Raw genomic sequence first — 18,551 nt, forward strand, 5'->3', positions numbered from 1 at the left:
ACAACCTGAAAGAGCCATGGCTAGGGACTCCTCTAACAAGCCATGCTAACCTCTCTTCTGACATGTTTTCTCCTGAGCACAGCTTTATACCATATATTAACTGTGACCCCAGAATACCAGATAGTCATTTATAATCTCACCTTTATTTCCATGAGAAAAAAAAAACATCTTATCTCATGCTGTCTATTTCCTTCAATCAGATATAAATTAGAGCTAATGGGCTATGCCTTTTTCCTAAGGTTTACAGTCTGGCAATGCTAAGAGCATGTGCCGTCCTTTACCTATTTTCTCTGGTCCAGGTTAATTCCCATTTCTTAAAAATTTATCTTGTAAAAAACATCCTTCCAAGAGTCTTTGCTTGATTGTTTGATGTTTTATCTCCTCTCCTGTGGCCAGTTAAATGCTGAAGGTAGATTTTAGTGAGCAGTTGGGCTTGGATTCTATGCTGTTATTCAAACATTTTTCTAGGCATGGTTGTGCAGATACTCTGTGGGGTAAAAGTCTGTGACACTATTTAAGAAACAAGGATTATCCCACATAATCTGGTGTACCAACACATTCTGCTGAAATATCTTAAGCAAGACCTGACTAGTTCCGAAGAAGAATAAATTATACCCATGGACCATAGCTTAAATTTGTGGCTGAAAGATCCAGTCTGTTCATCCTGATAGCCTGCTTTGTTGATTCCAGACTTGTATAACCAAATGTGACAACTGTGTGAAAAAAATTAGGAACACATAAACAGAGATACAGAGACACACACCCAGAAATCAATTGATGCATCAAAGAATATTATAATTAATAAGTCAAAGTTTCTATTTAACCTTGACTGATAAAGTCTTCTGCAATCCAAATTAACTCTAACATAGAGGTTACTGCTCTCAAATGATAATTATCTCTATTATAATTACTTCATAGACTAATAGATAAACTCTCCTTAATAAAAGAATCCTTACCATGTGATATTTAGCATACATTGTAATGCCTATTCTTGGTTGTAAATTTGACTACATCTAAAATAACTAAATCCAAAATAATTGGGTACAATTATGAGAAATTTTTTCCTAATCATCTGAAGTGGGAAGAGCCACCTATATCTTTTGAGGTGATTAAAGGAAAATTTCTTTTAATCTGGATCACACCTTCAGGTGGCAGAGTTTGAGCCTAATTCTTCAGGATTCTCGATGTCTTAGTCAGGGTTTCTACTCCTGCACAAAAGATCATGACCAAGAAGCAAGTTGGAGAGGAAAGAGTTTATTCAGCTTACACTTCCACATTGCTGTTCACCACCAAAGAAAGTCAGGACTGGAACTCAAGCAAGTCAGGAAGCAGGAGCTGATGCAGAGGCCATGGAGGGATGTTACTTACTGGCTTGCTTCCCCTGGCTTGCTCAGCTTGCTTTCTTATAGAACCCAGGTCTACCAGCCCAGGGATGGCTCCACCCACAATGGGCTGGGCCCTCCCCCCTTGATCATTAGTTGAGAAAATGTCTTACAGCTGAATCTCATGGAGTCATTTCCTCAACGGAGGATACTTTTTCTGTGCTAACCCCAACATGTGTCAAGTCTGACACAGAACCAGCCAGTACTCTCAAGTATGCTGAAGATCAGCTGAGCCATCCAACCTTCTGGACTTATCAACTACTGGACATATAGTTCAAAGATAGAAAGAGTGATAATGAGAGTTGTGTGGGTAGATAGATGATTGATAGAAAATAGACAGATAATTGTTGTCTTAGTTAGGGTTTTATTGCTGTGAACAGACACCATGACCAAGGCAATTCTTATAAATAACAACATTTACTTGGGGCTGGCTTACAGATTCAGAGGCTCAGTCCATTACCATGAAGACAAGAGTAAGGCCAGAGTCACATGGCCGAAGCGGCCAAGTTCTGCTGCTTGCGGGATCTTGAACATGCTCCCCCTTATTCTATTACATTATCACTAAATTCCTCTTTTCTAACTCCTTCACTACCTAAGCTTGGCTCTCCTGGATCTTTCTCTGTCCAAAGGAAGCCAGGAACAGACTAAGCATCCTCAGGCAGCTAGAAGGAGTGTCTCCAAGCCCACCCCCAGTGTGACACACTTCCTCCAACCAGCCCACACCTTCTAATAGTGTCACTCCCTGGGCCAAGCATATGCAAACTATCTCAGTTGTATTTGTGATATACACATACATATATACATACAAACATAATACATACATACATACATACATTCATACATACATACATACATACATACATACATACATACATGAGACATAGAAACATAGAGACAGAAACAAAGATTCATTCTATCATTTCTGTAGAGAACAATGACTACTAAACTGACCTAAGTTCATAACTTCTCAACAGTAAATATCTTCTAATGATTAATTCAATAGGACATAAACTCTGAGAGATCCAATATGGAGTTCTGTCTCTCATCAACTGTGTTGCCCTGAACAATTTTTATGGTTTCAAGCTTTTAACTTTTTTGCTATTAAAAATGGGAGTTATAGTACCCATCATGAATAACGGTTGTAAGACAGAGAGGTTAGTACATAAAAATACCTTAATGTATAAACTGGCATGTATTGAGAATATAATACTTAAATACTTGTCCTTTATGTGATTTGAAATTAAAAATAAAATATGTAGCCTGATCTTGAAAAATATTCAATTAAATATCCAAAAAATGAAAAAAATAAACAATTAGCCCTCATACACTTACCTTATTGCAGGTGCTGGAATGCCACAGAGAGTGGAAAATTATTTTTACTTTGGGTCCTGCTGATCTCAATCTCTAGGATAAACTGCTGAGGGCTAACAAGGTCCTTTGCCCTGCTGAGAACTCCATGCATGCAAGGGGAACTCAGTGAAGTCTCAAATCAGTATCTCTCCCTTTCATTAAAATTCCAGGTCTGTAAAAGAATGTGTAATGATCTTACACTCAACCCATTCCACAAAGGTAAGATGATAATTCCTTCTTTGCCTCTTAAGAAAGAGAAATGGCAACAAACAAGTAAGGTATCCACATCCAGGTGATCTTACATACCCCACAGCACGTTCTGCTAGGTGTTATCTTCTTTTATCCTTAGAGTGAACTTATCAAGCACATTGGTATTTTCAATTCATTTTCGTTGGTTGATGACATAACTTATTTATGTGTAAATATTTTCTGAATCTGTAAAAGAATTTGTAATCCATGAATTCCAAATGAGAATTCCAAGGGCACATCACATTTGTAGACTGCCAACATCCTTGTCCTCAGAACTTAGCTTTTAAAATGTCTCTCCTCACACACACAGTTTTGGATCTCAAATTTATATGGAGGGAATAGGTCCTTGAGACTGGACACCAACAGTATGCATTGCACACCCATTTTCAATTCACGTAAACTTGTCAGGCTCAATTTCTCTAATGGTAACATTGCAATAGTAATATTTACCCCTAAGTAATCATGATGGTTCAATTATGTCATAATCATAATACATAATCAAATGCTTCATAGAACCGTTGCAACAGTATATCTACATTATCTTTCTTTGAACGCCATTGTACCATGTGAAGGGAATCTGTGTATCCAAATGTTTATTCTCACTGAAATAAAGTAAGTTGATAAATTCAGCCAAATAGTGAATGGAAAGTGACTACAGTAACCTTCTATGTCTGTATTGTCAAAAGTCCTGGTTACAGAGTCTTCACTTCAGAAATACTTTCAGCAGTAATTGATTAAGGGCAGTTTCATTTTGGCTTTCTCTCACCTAAATCAGTGCCAGACTAAGGCTCTGTATACTGTGTACAAAAACAACTAATATAAATGTTACTAGAAGTTTTGAAATAATAGTAAAAATCTTCAGTTCCCAAATTTTCATATCTCCTAAAACCAGATGCTGTTTTTCTTGAAGAATGAATGCTACATTATAGAAGACATGGATATGGATAAATCATAAGTAACCCTTCCCTGCTGAACAGTGTAACCCACATTGCCATTTTCTGACCTGACCTTCCCATTTCACATCCAAGCTAAAGTCTAAGCTCGAAATGGCCCAATAAGAAATAATTTATGAGACAGATTTGGAGATATTATTTTCTAGAGACAATACCCTGGCTCATGTCTTTCAGCTGACAACACATCCAAAATTCTTAAAAACTCTCTTAAGATGCTAAAATATCATGATATTCTAGAGCATTGAGTACATGCCCTGCTCATTATCCCTGAGGAAGTTTGATACAGTCTCATTATTACACCACTATCTTGAATTACAGCTGACACAGATTATTACACAGTAATTGCAAAGCTAAGTACACGGAGAATTGCTGAGTCAGTCAAGTGTGTGCTGTCCAAGCATGAAGACCTGACTTTGGATCCTCAACACCTATGTAAATGCCAAGTGTGGCAGCATATATGCCTGTGAGAGCAACAACAGAAAAGGAAAGGCAAGAGGACACATGGGGCTTGCTGGCCAGCAAAAATAGTCAAATCGGGGAGCTCTAGATTCTATCAGAAATGCTACCTTGATGAAGAAGGGCGAGGCACAAATGATAAAACAACCAATAACACCTTGTGCCTCTACATATACTCAAGCACATAACTGCACATAAACAATCATGTACAGACACGCATACACACAAAGACAAATAAAAGTACAATGACAGATGCATGCATAGACATATCCTCATCCTCCAAATATTTCCATGGCCTTATCCACCAGCTATTTGTGAATATCTGTATACGATCCTATTTAACACAAATCAATCAGGAAATTTCTAAGTATAAACACAGTTTTATTAACTGGAGTATTTCCAGCAGTACAGACCCAGGACTCACATTACATTATGGAACTTTCTATCCCGTAACCAAAACATCCACCAGACTCTGGAAACCACAGATCTACTTTCTGTTTCTATGAACTCGACTGCTTTAGAATCATACAATCAGATCATATGACATGTGTTCATCTGGGTCCAGCTTATATCAGTTGCTAGAATATCATGTTAATTGTCCAATTAATATATTTCGACATTAGTGTATTGTCCTCAAGTACCAAATATTGTGTTATTATTAATTAATTATGTTATTTATTTACATCCCTTGTGCTGCCCCATGCCACCCCCCCTTTAGGTTTTTTTTCTCTGTCTCCTCTGTTTTGTCTCTAAGAGGATGCTCACCCATCCCCCTTCCCTATGCCATCAAGTCTCTACAGGATTAGGCACATTCTCTTTCACTGAGGCCAGACAAGGCTACATATGTGCCAGTTTGTTTATGCCCTTTAGTTGGTGGCTTAGTCTCTGGGAGCTGTGAGGAGCCCAGGTCAGTTGATACTGTTCTTCTTTCTATGGGATTGCCATCTGCTTCAGCTCCTTCAATACTTCCCCTGACTCTGCCATAGGGGTCCCCAATCTCAGTTCAACAGTTGGCTGTAAGAATCTGCATCTGTCTCAGTCAGCTGCTACTAGCACCCCTCAGAGGACAGCCATGCCAGGCTCCTCCTGTTTGCAAGCACAACATGGCAGCAATATTAGTGTCAGGGTTTGGTGCCTGCCCATGAGCTAGATCCCAAGTTTGACCAATCACTGTATGAATTTTCCTTCAGTCTATGTTCCGTTTTACCCCTACATTTCTTTTAAACAGGAACAATTCTGGGTACAAATTCTGAAGGTAGGTAAGTAGCCTCACATCTGTCTGATGGGGACCATGTCTATTCACTAGAGGTGGTCTTTCCTGGTTCCACCTTCACACTGTTGAGCATTTCAGCTAAGGTAACTTCCATTGAGTCCTGGAAGCCTCTCACATTCAAGTTCTCTAGAACTTTCTATTGGTTCCCCCACTCCCACCCCAACTCCACCCAATGCCCCCAACAGCTACATATTTCAGTTCATCCTCCTGGCCCATCTAAGCACTTCTCCTGCCTCTCACATACCTGCTCCTGCTCCCCTTTTACCTTCCCTCTCCCCTCCCTCTGCCTCCCATGAGACAGAGGAAAGTTTCAGATTAGTCTTCGCTGACATGGATATTTGAAATCTCTGAGTTAGCCCAGTTTTGTGTGCAATATATACAGATACTGACTGTAGTAGTTTTGTTTTGTTTTTTGTTCTTTTATGAGATCAAATGCCACTCTATAGTCTAGGCTGAGCTAGAATACAGTCCTGTTCTTTCAGCCTCCCAAATGCTGAGATTACAACAGACAGGATCCTCTATGTGTAATGACTAATATAATTTCCAATTTGATATCAATAGAGGCATTATGATTGGACTATTGTGATTGGAAATCCAAACATCATGTAGGAAATAATGCTAATTTTGCAAATTCCTCCATGACATTTTATGTTGGAGTAATTTATAGTTCAATGACTTATTTTCCAAATTGGGAAAATTTGGGCATTATTCAATTATGACTTAATATTTTTGTGAATATAAAGATAGATAAAGAATGGATAAATAAATGACAGAATATGGTTTATTTACACAGTAGAATACCACTCGGCTATTAAAAACATGGACATTGTGAATTCTGCAGGTAAATGAATGTAACTAGAAAATATCATCCTGAGTGAGGTGACCCAGACCCAAAACAATATGCATGGTAGGTACTCACTTATTAGTGGATATTAGCCTTAAAGTAGAGGATAACCAAAACACTCTACAATCCACAGAACCAACAAAGCCAAATAACAAGGGAAGTCCAAGGGAGGATGGTTCAGTTCTTAGCAAAGGAGAAATGTAAGAGATATTGATGGTGGATGGAGGGAGGGAACTGGATGGGAGAGTGGAGAGGGGGGAGTAGATTAGGGAAAGGTTAGGGAGAGCAAAGAGAACAGAAATTGGCAGTGGCTAGGGTTGTGGGCATCTCTATGACTGTACCGGAGCCTGGGGAAGCAGAGTGCAAAGGGGACAACTTTATCTGAGCATTGAGATTAGGAGTGTGGGTATATGGATCTTGAAGTGGCTACCTTCTGTATCGAGACTCCCAGAGGAGTGATAAGAACAGCAACCCAGTCACAAAACTTGTACCCAAAACGTTTCCTGCCTACAAAGATAGAGCAGATATAAAAGGAATGGTCAGCCAATGATTGGCCAAATAGATACTCTCCCAATGGGCAAGAACCAATCCCTGAGACTATTAATGATATTTTGTTATGCTTGCAGACAGGAGCCTAGTCTAACTGTCCTCTGCGAGGCCCTGCGCAGCAGCCAATGTAAAGAGATGCAGAAACCCACACCCAAACATTACATGGAGCTTGGGGAATCTTGTAGAAGATTTGGGGTAAGATTGAAAGATGTAAAGAGGACAAAGACTCTACAGGAAGATCAGTCAACTAACCTGGACCATTGGTTCCAACCATAGAGCAAGCACAGGATGTTCTTAGGACCCCTGCATATATGTAGCAAAAGTGAAGCTGGCCTTGTTTGGCCTTTGTGGGAGAGGATGCCCTAGTCCAGCAGTGACTTAATATGCCAGAAGCGAGGAGGCAGAGCATTAAGAAAGGTGGACCCAGGGAAGGTTCTCCAATCTCAGAGAAGAAAGGAAAAGGACAATGGGGGGAATTTGTGTGAGAGGGTATTGAGAGGAGAAGGTAACTAATATTGGAAGGTAAATTAAATATATAAGTTAACAAATAATAAAAACAGAATTCTCACTACTGTTCTTTACAGCATTGTTTAAAGTATATCTGTTAAGCTAAAATTTATAAAACCAAATTGTTGTTTTACAAAATTACAAAAAATAAAATTTATTCAATAAAAAAAGTAGACATAATTAGCAACAAATGATTGGGTGTGAGAAAATAGAAAACAGTATAATAAATATATACAGTTATATATGTCAAATGTAATATTTTTATAGACCCTATACCCTTAGAATAGTGTACTCAGGTACTTTTGAATATGATATATATACATATATATCATATATACCTGATATATTACATTAAACTGAATCCTAAACTATCTCTCAGATTTAAATTTGCTCACAAGATTATTTAAGGATAAAGAAGGACAATGCTGGGAGAGTGGTCCATGTTATCAGAACAGATATGAGGATTTGTTGATCTGGTTTCTAGAGATGTTTATGAAGATACCTGTCATTCTGATTTCACGACACAGATTTCCAGAAAACTGTGTAGCCCAATAGTGCCTTAAAATGTTACTCTCAACACTGCTCTAACATCTTGTTAGCACAACTCTTGGGGGTAGTTAGAAAACCGACTCATGTCCTATTTCTTATCACTAATTTTGGGATATATTTTCACTGTCTTGCAGTAGTCCAAATAACCTGAAGTGATGGATGTAAAAACTCACTCATGGCTGAGTTTGCTGTGCTGAAAGTGGTAATTGTATTGCGAATTGGATAACTCGGAGAATGGAGAAATTAATCTGCACAAATGAGCAAATCCCTGATAAAAATGCAGATATGAATATAGAACACATAGATGTGCAGGCTAAAACTGGAGATATAGCATTATTTGTTCAGATGATAGGATAAAACCCGTTCCCCTCCACCAGGATCATCAACTCCGTAGTCACTAATGAGATTTTGTTCCAGGGAACTTAAACCTACATCTGTCATGAAGAATGGTTTTGGCTCCCCAGAAGCTTGTGTGAACTCCTCTCTTCTCCCTCTCCCTGCTTTATTAGCCCCAGCTATTTCTGTGCCTGAGTTTTCTGTCAGTCTTTTTATAATTATTTCTCCTGGAGAATATTATTTCCTGGCATTATCCAAGGAGTCAGAAAGCAAAACATTTTTCTGGCATGTCAGACCGCATTCAGATACTCTCCCAAATATTTTGTCATTTTTATTCTGCCTTCCAAGTGCTTATCCTGGGAAGTCCAGCATCATTCCAATTTGCAATACTTCATGTGTGCTCTGTTTCCAGAAACTTCTATTTTAAATGATGGTGGTTTTGAAATTATAATGATATTCATAGTGTTGGTTAATTGATTTTATCAATTATTAATAAATCCTTCCATTTTTGAAGCACTGATTCTTAGAATATATATGGTATGGATATGGATATGTGTGTATGCATCAATATATATATATATATATATATATATATATATATATATATATATGCATGAGAGAGGTGTATATACATACATTAGGTACATGTGTGAGTGTATATTTACCTATTTATTTTATTTTATCATTTTTTTAAAGTGGGGATCTGTTTATTACAGAGAATAATCATGGACAGTTTTGCTAGAAAAGGAGGGAGGAAGAATGTGAATACATATCCCTGGAAAGAATTTAGATATCATTACAACACGGAGGTCTTCAAGAAACTTTTGGGAGCTGGCCTTGAACTCATGATTCTTTGCCTCAGCCTCCCAAGGGCTGGCTTTTAGGCATAGGTCACGATTCTTCTTTGTTTTGTTTTCTTGAAAGGTTCAGGCATCTCCTGATGATGCTTTAAGTATTTGGCTTGTGCCGTCCAGTGTTCTTCAGCATTCAGCCAACATAGAAACCATACAACCCTTACATCAGAGAAAACAAGAGATAATTTAGTTTGGAGGCAAATATGAGTGGCCAAGATCTAGCTACACAGATTTAGGTCACCCCAAATACTGTGTTCAGATGTGATGACAGTTTTGCGAAGTTTTTTACATTAACAGAACAGAGAAAGTCATAAATCAAAATCTTTTTCAAAAACACATTGGTGTAAGTATCGGGTAGGTCACAGCAAAGCAAGAAGACCTCCTCTTGAGGCCTCAGGTGCTGTCTGATGATGTTCTTAGCAGTTGGATTCATGGTCAATCAGAATCTGTTTGTACATTCTAAAAGGATTTACCCAAAAGCCACAGGATGTTAGATCCTACCTAGAGGTGACTAAAAAAATGGCCATCTGAAAAGCAAAGATAGCCCAAATGAATTAGGCTCTGGACCTGCAACATTCCAACTTCTTTTTTGTTTTGTTTTGTTTTTTGTTTATTGATGTGTTTATATTTTATCCTTTTTAAAAAAGAATTATGTATATAGTAAAAAAGCAGATGAATGATGTCTCTAAGGCTCAAGTTGCTTAGCCACATTGTTGATAACATTTTCTTTTACAAGGTGTTCTCACACTTAATACTGTCTTTCTAGAACAGTAGAATGTTTCAGCGGGTAAAGGTACTTTCTGAAAAGCCTGATGACCCAAGTTTAATCTCTGAAGCCTATATTATAAAAGGAGGACTAGACCCGTGCAAGCAATGGACTCTGACCTGCATATGTATTCTGTGCACATGGGAGTAAATGAAAGCAATTTCATGCTTGTGCAAATACAGACATAAATAATAATAGTAAATAAATATTTTAAATTATTTAAATTATAAACATATGAAAAAATAAATCCATTGGGAAACCAGGATTTAGACTAAGATCCCCTTCAAAACAATACCGATTTTTCTACTCATTTTCAGTGTTTGATACATTCAAAATCAGAAGGGCAAAAATTTCAAGATTTGTAATTACTGAGCTTAAGTTGACTGAACCACATCTTAAAAATCGTCACCATTACTTGTGGGAATGTATCTTGCTTGTACAAATCATCTGATCTCATGCCTAGTGTTTCCCTCTCTTTTTGGTGACTGTGTACCAGTCTGTCAATTTCACTGCAAAAATGCAGGAAGCTTCTTTAGTAAAGCCTGCCATGATCTGTCTTTATCTGGAATATGCCTTAGAGCACTGACCCACTAAGTCACTCCCATATAGGAGAACTGGAGTTTTTATCCCAGCTATCCTAGCTTCTCTGATATGTGACATGAGGAATGTAACAGTGATATGTGACAATATCAACTTCAAATTTTTACCTCTGAAAAATGTGGGTTGTAAAATATATTTTGAGGTTACAATGAGACACAGAGAGATAAATTGGTCATAAAACACGCCAAAGCTCTAGGCTATAGGTTCTGTATGCTCATCTCTCTCAGAACTCAGGATGGCACAATGATATAAAAAGGGGGCCTTGATATAACTGCATGAGAATCAAACAACATATTCATACACCAAAGTGGTTGACCAATTTAATGGAAAGAAAGTTATACTTTGGATATGTGTTAAATGTGGTAATTTGAGGAACTTTGCAAACATGCCAAAACCATGTAAGTGTACTTAATGGTTCAAGGCAGAATGAATGAATCCTCAGTATCATCTAAATTTTAAAATATAGGAAAACCTGCAATTCATGGATGCTGGCATGGCCTAACCATCATATCACCTAACACTTCAAACATTGTCATTTAGATGTGATTCACAGAAAGGGAAGTACCATAAAGAAGGCACACAATCTTAGCCCCAGAGAGAACATATTTACTTATCTACCTAGAATAAAGGGGTCTTTTAAGAAACTTAACATCCATACTACTTGTTTCTTTATATCCTAGAAATGCTCATTCATATGAAACATGAAACCCAACTCATCCCTGAGACTTATGGTCTCAGCATTGGGCTTTTCCATTTGCCTTTTACAGTGTAACCCTACCAATAATTCTTAGTGTAATTGTCTAATTATTAATACGTTTTCCTAATATTTGGCCCTTTGTATTCTGAAATTGGGAATAATTACTATAATTATGCTTGATGTCTTTCTGAAATTTTCTATTTATTCTCAGTACAATAAAATGTCTTCCAGAAATGGAAAATTTTCAGCACTGTTCTTATAAGATAGGATACTCTCTTCAAGTTGGGAACTACAGGGAAAACAGATAGTATAAGATAGTTATCTACATTCTCTGTCCATTGAAAAATAAGTGGTATAATTTTTTTAGTAAGAAAATACTCATGAATTGTGTAGATTGTGGTTCTTAAGCAATCCAACCATTAGGGTCCACTCTGTAGTTTATATTTTTCATGACCTGGGTCTGACCTTCAAAGACTGTTGTTAGTAGAGTTAAGCTTACTCTTGGGTGTGTGATCCCATTGATAAAATTTAACAAACATTTAAAACATATTACTAAGTGGGTAAAGTATTTTCCAGTACTTTGAAGACAGAATTTTGTTACCCAGCACTTCACAAACCTGAGAAGGTGATTGAACACCCTAGAAACAAAGAAAAAAAGATACAAAACTGGGGGGGTTACTATTAGCTTTAGCAAAAGTTTGAGAACAACTGGAATGTTTATATGACATACTGTTTCAAAAAATTATTCTCTTTGTTTCTGTTTGTTTCTCTTTCCTCTGAGAAATTTTCAATTCATATATGCACACATACACACTGTTAAGTACCTTGATTTTTGCATGTTGTAAATTTGAGCTGATAGCCATTAGAATTACATACAAAACATACATACACGTGTGTATATACATATGTATGTGAAGTTTCAAGTTTTCAGTAACACAAGTGACAGAGCCAAGAGGATGAAATGATACTGTTCTTGTGTATATGATATTAGGAAAATTGTTGAGTAGACTTTTCCCCCAGATACTTCCTATACAGCCCATTTTTTAAATTATAATATTAGTGCAAAATGACAAACAAGGCAATTATCTAAGAGATTTATATTGAAAAGCGAGTTCTCGGAATTGGGTAATAGTGACTAACAGGACTTCATGAACAGAACGAATGAAGTATCTACTGTGTGCCACCTACTAATGCTCATATTTCACTAGGAGCTAATAGTTTACTCCATTTATAGTTGTAAAAATGCGTAATACTATAACCTCATTTTATCATACCTAATATTAACTCCAGTATGAAAGATTTAAAGGTTTCGTTCTTTTCAGTAAAATGATTAGTATCAGCAACTCATTATGTTACGTGAAATAAGCTAAATCAGAAAAACAATTCTCTTTAATTTTCATCACTTAGAGTTAAAATTAAATAAGCATATAAAAAGTGTATGTGTGTGTGTGTGTGTGTGTGAGAGAGAGAGAGAGAGAGAGAGAGAGAGAGAGAGTGTGTGTTTGTGTGTGTGTGTGTGTGTGTGTGTGCACATGCACATATGTGAAGTGAAAGTAGAAAAAATATCATACATGAGAACTGAGAGATCTTCAGGGAGAGAGGAGAGTGAGAATTGTAGAGTATATGTGACATGAAATTAAAGATTATGACCTGACCAGGGGCTGGGGGGATTATCCAGAGGGAGACAGAAGAGCAGGGGGGGATGGGCTATAAAGTAGACAGGGGGGTAATAAATGAGAGTGAACTACAATAGCACATTTGTCTGAAAATGCCACAGTGAATACTATTAATTTGTATACTACCTTAAAAATTACCTTCATTCCTAAACAATCAAGCTTCTGTCTAACTCTAAAGACCTGACACATTTCTGGAAAGCTCATAAAACTTAAGGTATTGAAAGGCTTGAAGACCAGGACCCCAAGTAAAATGCAGATGTGTTAAGTACATTGAGGATGATGTGGTTTCTTTCTTTTGGATTCTTGAGTTACTATCGGGGTTGTCACACAGCTAGCTGGCACCTACTAAAAATTGCATGAATACATCAAGTCTGTGGGCTCTTAAGCATCTTAATATTGTATGAGATGGGGAAAGACAATATATAATCATAATAGAAGTTAGATATATTACAGAGGACTCCTATAAATGACACAGGAAAGTAAAGCGTGCTATCAGGGAGGAAGCAATCAAACTTGAAGCTGTCCATAATTTCTTGCAGTTAAAAGTCTCTAGAAGAAAGTTTGGCCCAAGTCACCTAAGCTGTCTCCTTCAACCCAGCATGAAACTCTAGTTCATTATCCAAGGTTTGTAATACAAGTTGCCATAAATCTAAGAAAAGATAGGAAGAAGAGTACCAGTTCCTGTATCTCCTGTAGATATCTAGATTGAAATTAATTCATGTCTAAGTAGAGAATATTGTGGCTATCACTCTGATTTCATTTTGCAAAGAATGGTTTGGATAATTCCCGACTTGCTGTGTTGTAATGCTTCCCAGATCATCTTAGGAAGGTGTCTTTCATATCCTAATCAACAAAAGCCATTTTCATCAATTTAGCTGGTTGACAAACTTAGACATCTAATTACCCTTGCCCCATGGCTTTTCTTACCCCTATATTCATATTAATTACTTTATAGATACTCAACAACTCTAGTCATCACACTGATGGTCATGGTTAGACAAATGGGACATCACAAAACCAACAAAGGTTTTGAGTACCGCATGGAGGATCCATGGTTTCATGAGTGAGTATGCTTCAAATAACTAATAGGTTTCCAGTGACTGCTAGACTTTGTTGCATACATTTTATATATATAATTTTTTTTAGATTAGCAACATTGAAATTATTCTTAATTTGGTAAAGATGTATTCTCCTCATCTACATCTACAACAGTGAGCCTTCAGCAAGGCAAGACTCTTCATTATTTCCCTTTGAGCTAACATGAAAAAACATAACTCAGTCTGAGTTCTTACTACTCGATTATATTATCAATGTTAGAAGCACAACATTCCACAAAGAGTTGGGTTGACTTCAATTCCTATTTTCTAATATCCAGAATTAATTTTGGCTAGGTTATCCCATATGGTAATAAAAATGAATGATCATTGTGATCCTAGAGTCATAGAAGGAAGAACCATAATGAGAACTCAATAATGTCAGGATGGAATCATTCAAGTCTATTGTTCTTTGAGGCAGAATAGCTTTTTAGCCACTGTGCATGTGGGGTAAGGATAGACACAAAATAAATAGCTAAAGCATTAACAGAGACATGTAAACAATTGGTTTTAGAGACTAAATTACCAAATAGCATTAACTTCTGCATTGGTCACATATTTGAAATTGAATGTGAAACTTTTCTAGTCTAATGTTGTGAAAGAATGGTTGTCTTAGAATTCATTAAACAGCACACAAGTGCTTGTGATATATCTAGATGCAAAAGAGAAACTGGTAGATAAGATGTAAATAGCAGAATTCATCAGAAATATCGACAGTATTGATTTCCTTACTGATTGGCTCTTCTAGAGTCATGTGTCATCCAAGGGTGTCAAGGCAAAGACAGAAAAAGACATTATCTGGTGCTATATAATTTTGGGACCTGAGACCAGTTGTACCGAAACTGATTTTTAGGAGTCAGATTAGATGCCACTTGAGTGAAATTAATTTTTGACTTCATTTAAGAGGATTATTTGTCATAGATAATAAGATAAGATAAGGTAAATTGTAGAGAAGAAGGGAAGGGAAAGAAAGGGAAGGGAAAGGAAGGGGAGGGAAGGAAAGGAGAAAGGAAGGGGAAAGGAAGTGAAGGAGAAAGGAAGGGAAGAAAAAAAGAAGGGAAGGGAAGGGAAAAGGAAGTGAAGGGAAGGAAAATGGAAGATAATAAAACTGCTATTGACTGCAGGAATGTTCTGGGAGTCACTGTATGAATGACTGAATTGTTATCTGGATAACCAGAACTGCTCTAGGCAACAAAAAATATGCATCTGACCAAACAGTTCATTTACCAGTCAGTTGTTAACTAACCAAACATCCAACAATAAATTTGCCACATAATGTTCACCAAGCCAAAATCACTCATTATGACTTCACTCAGTGACAACCCAGCTTGTACATTAAAACACATCCTGTCTTGAATTGAACCCCAAAGCTAAGACTCTATGTAATATCAGCATTTCACCCCATTTCTGAAACTCTGCTAAGACTTTGTTAAGCTGTTTTTCACTCTTGCTACAATATGTCATCAATGCAGCTGCATAAACAGCAAACTATTGTAAAGTCCATGTGAGGAAATGATGTCACATCCTTCATGCCAACATTTTAAAAGTTATCTATAGTCTTTCATCTCCCTTAGTGTGATGGATAAATTTAAGAAATCATAATGAAAGCCCAGAAGGACAAGCAACTGGTGAATTACATAGTAAACTGCACACCTCCAGGTATCCCAAATGAGCTTGTCAAAAAAACGGTATTTTGCCCATCATCAAAAGAGGAATTCTCTCACATCTATGTCCTTTCATGAATTATCAAGTATCTATGAATGAATATGGTCAGATTTTTTTATTAAAGTAATGCAATTCCAGAAATAATAAAAAGAGTAATATGTTTCAAGCATTCATTTATAACGTATAGTTTATGTTCTAAATAATTTTCTGACTCATTTTCATCACCTTCAATACATTTTCTTCCCTGCTAAGCACATTTTTTGCTTCCAGGTGCCTACGAGTGCTGCCTCTGTCATTTATGGATGCTCAGTTCCATGCTGGCTGCATCTGTATCAGTCAGAAAATGGTCTCTTGTTTCTCCTCCTTCCTTTTCTGTCTCGTTGGCCACTTCTATTGATTGCAATATGTAAGTTATTCTGATAATTATGCTGCCATGCCTTACTAGAAAATATTAAATATGATGTATAAATATGAAACATTGTAAGTGATATTGTTGTGCAGAGACATTGAAACTTTTGTGTATTTGTGTTTATTTAGCTTTTTCCCACAGTCCACCATCACTAGCTATATTGATAACCACACATTCCCAAATCTTCTTTAAAGCTTGGATTGACTGATTGATTGATTGGTTGGTTGGTTGATTGATTGATTCATTGATTGATTGATTACTTAAGTCTTCTTACCTTATTCAAATTGTGAATTAATAGATTTTAGTTGTAATTTATCTTAGTAATGAATGACTCATAAACATACTAGCATTATACATATTGATTTATTATATTTTTACAGTTTCGTTACAATTCAGATTTGGTAAGCTCAAAAGATAAGACAATAGTGGATAGTATAATACAGTTTGCTTCACTACAAACATAATCTCCAGGACATATCAGGAGAAAACATAGCAAAAGCCTTTACTGGGGATTCTATGAAAAAGACTAAACAGGCTAAGTGTCAGCTTATTTTGAACAATTACAGCACTGTCTGGTCTATAAAGGCTATTTCTGAGATCTGTTACCTTGTCCTGGGATGGCCTAGAGTATGAAGCTCAGGAGAAAGTAGGTCCCAGAGTAGATACTGGAGTGTTTAGAAAACACATGAAAGTTTACCATACTTTAAAATTTTCTATTTCTGAGAGTCAAAGTCTTTCACTGTCACTAAGGTCCTGTTACCTGAAAATGAAGAAAATGTGAAATTAAAAATGAAATTAAATAATTAAAATATATGACATGTTACTTTGAGCTATAACTTATGAAAAAGTGAACAATAACTGTGCAACATAAAAGTTATTTATATTGTATTGCTGCTGTGTATTATGGCTCAAGTCAATACTAAAATATTGTCATTCCACAAGTTCCTTCTGAATCCTATCTATGTTATTTCTACCACTACAGTGAGATGATTATTATTGGGGCTTCTATCACTGTGCCTTAGATTTTCTCAATCTTAAGTTTCACATGAATGCAATTATATACTATGAGTGATTGGAGCTGTGTGTTGGAGGCCCCATGCTAGGTACATGGATTTAAGTGATGGGGAGAGGGACTCTAGTGGAGATGAAGGAGGACCACTTCTACACCTCAGCACCTCTGCTACTGGTGCTCTCCCATCTCCGTTTCCAACACTGCCATGAGATGCCAGGTCAACAAGGAACTGGCTAGGAGGCTAGGAGTGCAGGAGAGCTTCCAGCAGTGATTTCGGGAGAGCAGATCTCTTCCCAAGCAGTGGTGTTACAGCTTTTATGACAGAATCTCTCAGATGATGAAGTAATTCCTCCACACTTTTAATATTGGAGAGGCCTCATATATACAGTTTTGGGATTGTTCAGAGTCTGACAAGTGCTTCCTATTGGCTTGGCCAGAGGGGTTGGGAATACCTCATCTACATATCTGAGGGTGTGGCCCTGCTTCTTGAGCCTATGTGACCTGTGGTCTTGTCTTCACCTGCAGAGGAGGGACCTGGTGTGTGGCCTACACCACTCTACAGATGGCTGTGGAGGTTGTAGCTCTGTGAGGGGTCCTCATCTCCTCGGATACTAGAGAGCTTTCTATGAACCCGTAGTTTAAACAACTTTTTAAATTAGTTCCTGGTGCTTCTCTTATCTCCACTGAGAATCAGAGTACACTTCACCACCAATTGCCCCACATGAGTGCATTTACATCTCTTGTGAGTCAGCAACCAATGTGTTCGCTATTCTGAGTATTTCTGAACGAATATTGCAATGTATGCATCCGGTCTCTAATAATCAGGTTGTATAAAATATTCTGTAATTTTTTTTTCAGGAACCCGAGAGCTCACTTCTCTCATTATTTTTAAGACTAGAAATGCTACAATACCAGACAGCTGCATCTGTCACAGTTAATAGGACCACAGTGTTTTCCAAAGGACTTAAAGAGATAACTATACCTCTGATACCACAGGAGAATGCCTACTACTACATTCTTGATAATTTGTACACTGGTTAGCAGCACTAGCCACTGAGTAGTGGTTCCAGTAATCATAAAAATGTCTATGTTGATTAAAGTAGGAAACACATTTACAAGTGTTTGTCATAAAGAGGTTTATTATTACATGTACTTGAAGAGTTTTGTCATTTATAAATAACAGAACTTTCTACACATTTTAATTTTGATCTATAGAGTTTGTGATGAATTCAGAATGAGACTTTCATAGGTTAAATATTTTTAAGAAATTCTCTCTGAGAATCTAGTTTGTCTATTGCCTTACTTCACAGGTCTTTGGTGAACAAAACAA

The sequence above is a fragment of the Micromys minutus genome (assembly GCF_963924665.1).
Source record: "Micromys minutus genome assembly, chromosome: 1".
NCBI lineage: Eukaryota > Metazoa > Chordata > Mammalia > Rodentia > Muridae > Micromys > Micromys minutus.